Consider the following 11,084-nt stretch of genomic DNA (forward strand, 5'->3'; position numbering starts at 1 on the left):
TAAACAGCTGTATTCTCATATTTGCTTCTACAATCAATCTGTTGTGATTTGTTTTGAGTATATGAAGGAATTTAGCTTCACAAAGACACACAGATGAAAAGAGAAGTGTATTTTTACAGCCTCTTGAGATAACTGTGGACAGTCTTCTTTGATACTGCACCAAAACTAACAAGTGGTCATTTTTAAATTTTTAATTTTTGTAATGTTTCTTTATTTTTGAGAGAGAGAGAGACAGAGTGCAAGCAGGGGAGGGGCAAGAGACAGAGGGAGACACAGAATCCGAAGCAGGCTCCAGGCTCTGAGCTGTCAGCACAGAAGCCAACGTGGGGCTCAAACCCACAAGCCGTGAGATCATGACCTGAGCTGAAGTCAGACGCTTAACTGACTGAGACACCAGGTGCCCCAAAGTGGTACTTCTTAAAGATTAGTTGCAATAGGAATCTAAAACCCTATCAATAAACTTGTCATGCTCTGTCACAAACAAAAACAAATGGATTGAGAATTTAAATGTGAAACTGAACTTCAAAAAATGAAGACACTGAAACTAAATACATTTATAATCAGTTGTTTGGGAAGGACTTCTTAAACAGAGCACAAAAACCTTTATCATTGGGGTGCCTGGCTGGTTCAGTCAGTCAGGCGTCTGAGTTTGGCTCAGGTCATGATCTCAAAGTTCATGGGTTCGAGCCCCGTGTCAGGCTCTGTGCTGACAGCTCAGAGCCTGGAGCTTGCTTCGGATTCTGTGTCTCCCTCTCTCTCTTGTCCCTCTCCTGCTCACGCTCTGTCTCTCAGAAATAAATAAACGTTAAAAAAAAAAAAAAAAACCTTCACCATTAAGGAAAAGACTAATAAATCTGACTAAAATTCAGAATCTCTGCCATCAAGACATGATAAAGAGACATTTACAAACAAGAGTAAAAATTGGTAACAAAGATATCATAGTTCTAAACATCATGGGGAAATAACAAAGATACAAAGAAAAATCATCAAAAACATGTACAGGTAATTCCCAAGGGGAAATTCCAAACAGCCAGTATTATAAAAAATACCCATTATGAATAATAATCAGCCAAATACAAATCAGAACAATGAGATACCATTTTTTTTAACGTTTATTTATTTTTGAGACAGAGAGAGACAGAGCATGAACGGGGGAGGGTCAGAGAGAGAGGGAGACACAGAATCTGAAGCAGGCTCCAGGCTCTGAGCTGTCAGCACAGACCCCGACACAGGGCTCGAACTCACAGACCGCGAGATCATGACCTGAGCCGAAGTCAGATGCTTAACTGACTGAGCCACCTAGGCGCCCCAAGATACCATTTCTTAACTACTCTAAAATATAAAATGCAAAAAAACAAAACACATAAAACATAAAAACAAATTTTAGCATACAGATTCTATAGCCAGTGAACTTGTTTATTTATTTATTTATTTGAGAGAGAGAGAGAGAGAGAGAGAGAGAGAGAGGTAACAAGTGAGCAAGGGGCAGAGAAAGAGAGGTAGAGAGAAGAGAGAAGGGGGGTCACCCAAAGCAGGGCTCAAGATCACCTTATGTGGGTCCCAGACTCACAAACCTTGAGATCATGAGCTGAGCCGAAGTCAGGTGCTTAACCAACTGAGCCACCCAGGCGCCTGAGTTCACTTTTAGACTCATTTATATGTATGTGCAATGGGAGATGTGCAAGAATGTTTACAGCAGCATTATTCATAATGGATAAAAGCTGCAAGCAACCCAAAGAAGTCCATCCACTCTACACTGGATAAATAAGGTGTGGTATATTCATACAAAAAGTCCCTTACATAGCAACTAAATAAATTAATTACAACTATATGTGACACATAAATAAATGTCAAAAATGTGTGAGCAAAAGTAGGTCACATGAAAATATATAAACATGTTATTCACTTACGTAGTGTTTTTCTTTCCTTGATCTTTTTTTTAGTAACTTTATTTTGAAATAGTATCAGAACCACAAGAAGTTGAAAAATAGTACAGAGTTCCCACGTACTCTTCACCCAGCTTCCCCCAATGATAATATCTTAACATAACCACAGTACATTCTTTAAACCAGGACACTGGCATTGCTACAATACTATTAATTCAGGTACAGACCTCATCTGCATCTTACCTATTGTTATTTGTACTTTTTTCTTTTATGGGGGCGGGGAGACAATACAGTTCTGTAGGTAATATATGAGTGATCAAGTACTGTGACATTTTATTTTATTTTTAATTTTTATTTATTTTTGGGACAGAGAGAGACAGAGCATGAACGAGGGAGGGTCAGAGAGAGAGGCAGACACAGAATCTGAAGCAGGATCCAGGCTCTGAGCTGTCAGCACAGAGCCCGACGCGGGGCTCGAACTCACGGACCGTGAGATCATGACCTGAGCTGAAGTCAGACGCTTAACCGACTGAGCCACCCAGGCGCCCCTGTGACATTTTATCACATATACAGATAGCTTCAAGTAACCATGCTCACAATCAGGATACAGAAAAATTCCATCTCCACCAAGAAACCCTTTCTTTTTTTTTTTTTTAATTTTTCTTTTTAAAATTTACATCCAAGTTAGTTAGCATATAGTACAACAATGATTTCAGGAGTAGATTCCTTAATGCCCCTTACCCACTTAGCCCATCCCCCTCTCACAACCCCTCCAGCAACCCTCTGTTTGTTCTCCATATTTAAGTCTCTTATGTTTTGTCCCTCTCCTTTTTTTTTTTTACATTATTTTTGTTTCCCTTCCCTTGTGCTCATCTGTTCTGTGTCTTAAAGCCCTCATATGACTGAAGTCATACATTTGTCTCTCTCTGACTAATTTTGCTTAGCATAATACCCTCTAGTTCATCCACGTAGTTGCAAATGGCAAGATTTCATTCCTTTTGATTGCCAAGTAATATTCCACTGTATGTATACACATCTTCTTTATCCATTCATCCATCGATGGACATTTGAGCTCTTCCCATACTTTGGCTATTGTTGATAGTGCTGTTATAAACACTGGGGTGCATCTGCCCCTTCAAAAGAGCACACCTGTATCCCTTGGATAAATATCTAGTAGTGAAATTGCTGGTTTGTAGGGTAGTTCTATTTTTAATTTTTTGAGGAATCTCCAGACTGTTTTTCCAGAGTAGCTGCACCAGTTTGCATTCCCATCAGCAGTGCAAAAGAGATCTTCTTTCTCTGCATCCTTGCCAATATCTTTAATTAATTTACTGATAAATTAAACTAAAATCCATTTATTTTCGTGTATGGTATAAGAAAGTGGTCCAGGTTCATTCTTCTGCATGTCACTGTCCAGTTTTCCCAGCACCACTTGCTGAAAAGACTGTCTTTATTCCATTGGGTATTCTTTCCTGCTTTGTCAAAGATTAGTTGGCCATACGTTTGTGGGTCCATTTCTGGGTTCTTTATTCTGTCCCATTGATCTGAGTGTCTGTTTTTGTGCCAGTACCATACTGTCTTCATGATTACAGCTTTGTAATACAGCTTGCAGTCCGGGATTGTGATGGCTCCTGCTTTGGTTTTCTTTTTCAAGATTGCTTTGGCTACTTGGGGTATTTTCTGGTTCCGCACAAATTTTAGGATTGTTTTTTCTAGCTCTGTGAAGAATGCTGGTGTTATTTTGATAGGTATGGCATTGAATATGTAGATTGCTTTGGGTAGTATCAACATTTTAACAATATTTGGTCTTCCTATCCAGAAGCATGGAATATTTTTCCATGTTTTTGTGTCTTCTTCAATTTCTGTCATAAGCTTTCTATAGTTTTCAGCGTATACATTTTTCACCTCTTTGGTTAGATTTATTCCTAGGTATTTTATGGCTTTTGCTGCAATTGTAAATGGGATTGATTCCTTGATTTCTCTTTCTGTTGCTTCATCATTGGTGTATAGGAATGCAACCGATTTCTGTGCATTGATTTTATGTCCTGCGACTTTGCTGAATTCATGGATCAGTTCTAGCAGATTTTTGGTGGAATCTTTTGGGTTTTCCATCATCTGCAAAGAGTTAAAGTTTTACCTCCTCCTGGCTGATCTGGATGCCTTTTATTTCTTTGTGTTGTCTGATTACTGAGGCTAAGACTTCCAATACTATGTTGAATAACAGTGGCAAGAGTGGACATCCCTGTCTGGTTCCTGACCTTAGGGTAAAGCTCTCAGTTTTTCCCCATTGAGGAGGATATTAGCGTTGGGTCTTTCATATATGGTCTATGATCTCAAGGTATGATCCTTCTATCCCTACTTTGAGGGATTTTATCAAGAAAGAATGCTGTATTTGGTCAAATGCTTTGTCTGCATATTGAGAGGGCCACGTGGTTCTTGTCCTTACTTTTATTGATGTGATGAATCATATTGATTGTTTTGTGGATATTGAACCAGCCCTGAATCCCAGGTATAAATCCCACTTGGTTGTGAATAATTTTTTTAATGTATTGTTGGATCCAGTTGGCTAATACCTTGTTGAGGAATTTTGCGTCCATGTTCATCAGGGAAATTGGTCTATAGTTCTCCTTTTTAATGGGGTCTTTGTCTGGTTTTGGAATCAAGGTAATGCTGGCTTCATAGAAAGAGTTCGGAAATTTTCCTTCTATTTTTTGGAACAGCTTCAAGAGAATAGGTGTTAACTCTTCCTTAAATGTTTGGTAGAATTCCCCTGGAAAGCCATCTGGCCCTGGACTCTTGTTTTTTGGGAGATTTTTGATTACTAATTCGATTTCTTTACTGGTTATGGGTCTGTTCAAATTTTCTATTTCTTCCTATTTCAGGTGACTTTTTTTTCTTATTTTTCCTCTTTCAGTTTTGGTAGTTAATATGTTTCTAGGAATTTGTCCATTTCTTCCAGATTGCCCATTTTATTGGCATATAGTTGCCCATAATAATCTCTTATTATTGTTTATATTTCTGCTGTGTTTGCTGTGATCTCTCCTCTTTCATTCTTGATTTTATTTATTTGGGTCCTTTCCTTTTTCTTTTCGATCAAACTGGCTAGTGGTGTATCAATTTTGTTAATTCTTTCAAAGAACCAGCTTCTGGTTTCACTGACCTTTGTTTCCTTCTAACCCATGTTATCCTTCTCCCAACCCATGGCAATATGTTGTCACGTAAGAAATTAATAAATTCAGGGCGCGTGGGTGGCTCAGTTGGTTGAGCGGCCGACTTCGGCTCAGGTCATGATCTCACGGTCCGTGGGTTCGAGCCCCGCCTCAGGCTCTGTGCTGAAAGCTCGGAGCCTGGAGCCTGTTTCAGATTCTGTGTCTCCCTCTCTCTGACCCTCCCCCGTTCATGCTCTGTCTCTCTCAAAAATAAATAAATGTTAAAAAAAAATTTTTTTAAAGAAATTAATAAATTCAGAATCACAATAGTTATTTCATCTTGAGAAAATTCATGAAGATCCTATACATGAGACTTCTGAGGCACAGCAATCTTCTCTCTCTTGGCTTGGTTGATGGGTACAAATTTACTCTTTTTTAATGGTGTGTATATATTTTCATCAAATCTTTTCTATTTCCAATTTTTTCAAAGAAAAATACAGAATAGAAATTACAACTATTAAGGTAGCAGAAATTAATCCAACATACTAGATATGACAATAAAAAATGAGATTGGTTTACAAACCAAAAGGTATTTTCAGATTGGATTTTTTTTAAATCCAGCTACATCCTATTTACAAGAGACACATCTAAAACTTAAGTACACTGAAGTTTAAATGAGAAAAATGGAGACATACATAACAAATACCAACAAAAGGAAACTGGCATGGCTTTATTAATAATAATTAACAAACTATTAATGAGACTAAATTATTAATATTAAATCAATATTAAATTCAATTAAATAATTTTTTAAGATTAAAAAAATCTTTCTCCTTACTGTCTCCAATTTTTCTCCTACTTTGTCCCAAATCCATTTCAATCAGGCTTCTGTGGGCAGACCAAAGAATCAACTTTGACAAGGTCCTCAAGGATTTACATTGATATTTTGATATTTATTGTCAAACTCAGTCAGAAAAAAAGGGAGAAGAGCCAAGGAGGACTGAGTAGGGGGTCTCAGACCTCAGCACAGTTTGGCCAAGTTTGGGCCAAGCCAGTGAGGGGTTCTTGAGCCACAGACATCACTAGAAGACTAGAGACTTACCACCCACAGGAAGGGCTTACATGATTCCTCTTGCCAAGTTTACTCACTGCTAGGAGCAGTCTTAGCACAACACCAGAGGTAGGTCCTGGGATGGGTAGCAACCAGGGCCATCAGCCAACTAAGCCCCTAGGAGGCTATCTAAGGGGCAGGTTCTCACGGCCACCACACCAGGAATAACCATAGTCAGCTGGGAGTAATGAAAATTAACTAAGAGTAATAAAAAGTTCCTGGGGCACCTGGGTGACTCAGTTGGTTAAGTGCCCGACTTCTGCTCAGGTCATGATCTCAATGGTTCATGGGTTTGAGCCCCACGTCGGACTCTGAGCTGCCAGCTCAGAGTCTGGAGCCTGCTTCCGATTCTGTGTCTCCTTCTCTCTCTGCCCCTCCCCCATTCATGCTCTTTCTCTCAAAAATAAACAAACATTAACCAAAACAAATAAATAAAATAAAATAAAATAAAATAATTCCTGATAGCTCCTCTGCCACAAAACTACAATCTCACTTTTTCTTTTTAAAGAATCTTTCTTCTTCTCACATTACATAAGTCTAGAAATAAGCAGTTCACGGCTGCTACAGCCACTCAAAGAAACCCCTGGGAAGCAAGGAGTCTTGCATTCTAGATGCACCATCTCTACCTGTAGTTTCTGCCTACCGGTTACAGAGTAACCTCCTTCCAACTCCAAGCACTGTATCTCGTTTCTAGGAAGAATGGAGGAGGAAGGACCATGAACAAAAAGTGAAAATAACAAGATGGGACTGTCGCCTTTTTAAGAGCTCTCCTAGAAGTTGCGCCAGTGACTGCCTACCTGACATGGGCCAGGGCTCTGGGACATGACTATTCCTTCAAAAAAGACTAAGAGAGAGAGGCGCCTGGGTGGCTCAGTCGGTTAAGCATCCAACTTTGGCTACGTCATGATCTCAATGGTTCCTGGGTTCGAGCCCCGCATCAGGCTCTATGCTGACAGCTCAGAGCCTGGAGCCTGCTTCAGATTCTATGTCTCCCTCTCTCTCTGCCCCTCCCCTGCTCACGCTCTGTCTGTCTCAAAAATAAACATTTAAAAATGAATAAATAAACAAACAAACATTTAAAAAAATAAAAATAAACTAAAAAAAGAAAGACTAAAAGAGAGTGCTTGTTGGGTTTTGTTTTTGTTTGTTTGGTTTTGTTTTTACAGTGAACAATAACAAGTTGAGCAAAATCCAAGTTGTGAGAGTAAGAAGAATGGGGAGAATGGATGTAGAGGCAGCCAGAAGTGAGTGTCTGCCGCCCCAGACCAGAGAGAAAGTCCCAACAAATACCAAAGAATCCATATCCTACAGATCACGGACCCTGACCACAAAGCCATCAGATGGGAAATGAAAAGGCAACTAAGAACTGGCACTGCATCTTGGAAACATATTCCTGAGCAGCCCATGAGTCCAAGAAGTCGTCAAAACGGAAATGAGATGGTATTTACAACTGAGCCATAATAAATAAAAATATTAACTATCACAACTTGTTCAATAATCTAGAGGGCATTTAGAGGGATATGAGTATTCTTGGGTATATATATTATGAAAGAAAAAACAAATTAATGAGCTAGGGGTCCACCTTAAGAATGCAGCACAATGGCAATCTCCTGTTCACAAATGGATATGGCCTCGGTCTCTCTCAGAACGAGTTCTCTTGTGAACAGTAAGTGAAGATCCACACTTGAAGACCCTCCATATTCATTATCCTAACAGGACCTCCCTCCATTGGGCCCTCACATGTTTCATACAAGAATGAGTGCTTATGAAGGCTTTCACACCTTCTTCTGTGAAAAAAAATATGACTTTCTGTGCAGGTATACAGTTCCTGCCCTGATTCTTTTGAGTTGAGCAAAGTGACTTTTGCCAGATGGCTCCATTAAGTGTCTTTTATCCCAGAACTTCACAATTAAGATTTCTTAAAACCATTTTTATAACAAAATTATGTTCCAAATCCTCAATAAAGGGTATTTGTGGGATGGGAGAGATTCAATTATAGTTTGTGTGCTAGTAACATTATTTTGTTAATGTTAAATTTCATGACTATATTAATATTTTGATTATAGAGGAAAATGTCTGTGGGAAGGCAATTCTCCACGGGCAGCTCATGTTTGCACATCTTACTCTGTTCTGTACTATGTCTTCAAGGATGTTTATATAACATCCATAGACGGGGGCAGATTTTTTTGTTGTTCAGTGTAATAAAGACAATGTCTCCTTCTGGGGCAAAGAACAAGAAGGTTTGTTTGCAGCTCCTTAGAAAAGCTTGGGGTTCCTCAGGTATAAAACAAATCCACTTCATGTCTCCCCTGTGGGTCTTGAGAGTCAAGAGGAATTGATGGCAACATGAAGCTTATACTGGCTGCTGTGCTGTAACAAAGTCCTTGATCTCTGATCCAGAAGTCTGGTGTCTTTGGCCAACATCCATGAAACTGTGGCAGGCTAATTTGTTAGCCTATAAGTAGGAATTTGAGTTCCTGACAATGTCTTTGTTCTTAGGATAAATGTTAAAGGAGTCTTATGTCTGTAAAAGCTCAACCATAAAATAAAATATACACACGCAAACACACACACACACACACACACACACAAAGCTATAACTGTCAAAAAATGTTGACAACTGGTGAATCTAAGTGAAGGAATGGACTTGGGGAATTTTCCCAACTAATATTATGAGGCTACCACATCACTGTAACCTTGTAACAACAATAACAAAAGGATGACAGGAGAAAGAAAACCTGCAGGCAATCTCGCTCAAAGATGCAGAAATCCTATCATATTAGAAAACTAGGAACAAAAAAAAAAAAAAAAAGGAAACTAGGAACAATGATGTGTGACAGATATGTTATCCAGGAATGCAGTTAATTTCACAGTGAAAAATAAACTGAAGTAATTTACTCCACAAACATGTTAGAAATGTTACATGTATTCATTCATTCATTAATTCAACAAATACTTATTGAGTGCCTCTTATGTGTCCATTGCCTACATTGTTCTAGAGGTTTTGAAATACATCAGTGAACAAATATTACCATCTCAGGGGAAGCCGAACAAACATAAAATCCAACATCTGTTCATGAGAAAGGCCAACACCTTAGATAACAAAAGAAACTCTCTCATCCTAGTAAAGTTATCTACAAAAATGTTATAGAGAACACCACACTTAAAAGATGAAATATGAAAAAAAATGCCCTTTAAGATCAAGAAGAAGAAAAGAGTTCCTAGGACTTCTTCTAGTCAATAGGGTTCAAGCCACAGCCAGAGAGAGTCAGGCAACAAAATCATAAGAAAAGAATAAGGATTGAAAAGGAGCAAAAGAATTCTGCCTGTATTTGCAGATAAGATTATCTACAGAAAACCTCAAAAGATCTACGCATCAGTTACCAGAATGAGAGTAGAGCAAGTTTGCTACAAGCCAAACTCAACATAACAAAGACAATTATCTATGAGGACCAGCAAGATACGTACACCGCCAGCCCTTCTCCAGAAACCTTACAGCCTGATTTAGTTTGAAGTATCCAATGCCTATGAAAGAAAACAATTCAAGTTCTCATAAAAAGTCCAAAAAGACTTCTAAGGAACACAAGGGAAAGAACCAAATTAGACAGTGCAGCATTGAAACTACTGAGTAAAAGGAGGCAGACTCTGAAAGAGATGATAATGTCAAACTAAATAAAAAGCCCATCTGAATCCCAGTAAATGAGTTAAAAAGGGTCACACTCTTCAATCATTCATCCATTCCAAAAAGGATTCATCAATTGAACTCCCACATCATTTGAGAAAAGATATTATTACTGTCCCCTACAAACAATGTCAAAATTGCAAGGATAACTCAAAAGCTACGTATTATGGATATATCCTACCACAATGGAGACTGTACTAGAGTTATCAAAATGCACGTCCAATGGCATCTCCTTTTATAACAGATACAGTTTAGTGAGAGATAGTTTCATATCAGAAGACTCATCATTTTAAAATTCAAATGATTTTTAGTGAACTCACTGAGTTGTGCAACTATCAGCACAGACCAGTTTTAGAACGTTACTGTCAAAACCAACAAGATCCTTCATGTCTATTAAATGAGGTTCCCACCCCCAGCCCAAGCAAACACAATCCTGCTATCTGCCTCTATGGCTTTGCCTATTCTGGATATTCCAAATAAATGGAATCATACAATATGCAGTCCTTTGTGACTGGTTTCTTTCACTGAGCATAATGTTTTCAAAGTCCATCCATGTTGTAGCATGTACCAAAACTTCATTTCTTTGTATTGCCAAGTATTGCCCTCTTGTGGGTAGTCAGGCTAGAGCTCCTATTGAAGGCTTTCCCACAGCTGCTGCAACAGTAAAGCTTCTCCCCACTATGGACTCTTCTGTGCGCCCCCAGATGGAATTTCCTGCCAAAGGCTTTGCCATAGTCATCACACAGTCCCTCTTGGCGTGCACTCACTTATGCACGGTCAGGTCATTGCTCCTGATGAAGGCCTTTCTACAGTCATTGCATTTATACAGTTTCTTCCAATTGCGTATCCTCTTAAGAACAGCAAGGACTCAAGCTGGATCTGAAGAAATTCCCACGATGGTTGCAGTCATACAGTTTTTCTCCAGTGGGAGTTCACAAATGTGTTATAAAGGACAAATGAGGACCCAAAGCTTTCCCACACTGAAAACATTCATAGGGTTTCTTGCCAGCCTGAGATCACACATGTGTCCTAAGGGATGAAGGATAACTAAACACTCTCCCACATTCTTTACGTTCATTTCATTTCTCTCCTATGTAATTTCTCTTGGGTGAAACATGGTTAGAATTCCTTCTGATGGTTTTTCCACATAGACTACATTCATGGGGAATCTCTCCAGGTTGAGTTGGTGCCTATTGGTTAAGGGATAAGTTGTAACCAAAGGCTTTCTCACTCTCAATGCACTCATGGAGACTCCC

Source organism: Prionailurus viverrinus, chromosome A2 (genome assembly GCF_022837055.1).
Source record: "Prionailurus viverrinus isolate Anna chromosome A2, UM_Priviv_1.0, whole genome shotgun sequence".
Classification (NCBI taxonomy): Eukaryota; Metazoa; Chordata; class Mammalia; order Carnivora; family Felidae; genus Prionailurus; species Prionailurus viverrinus.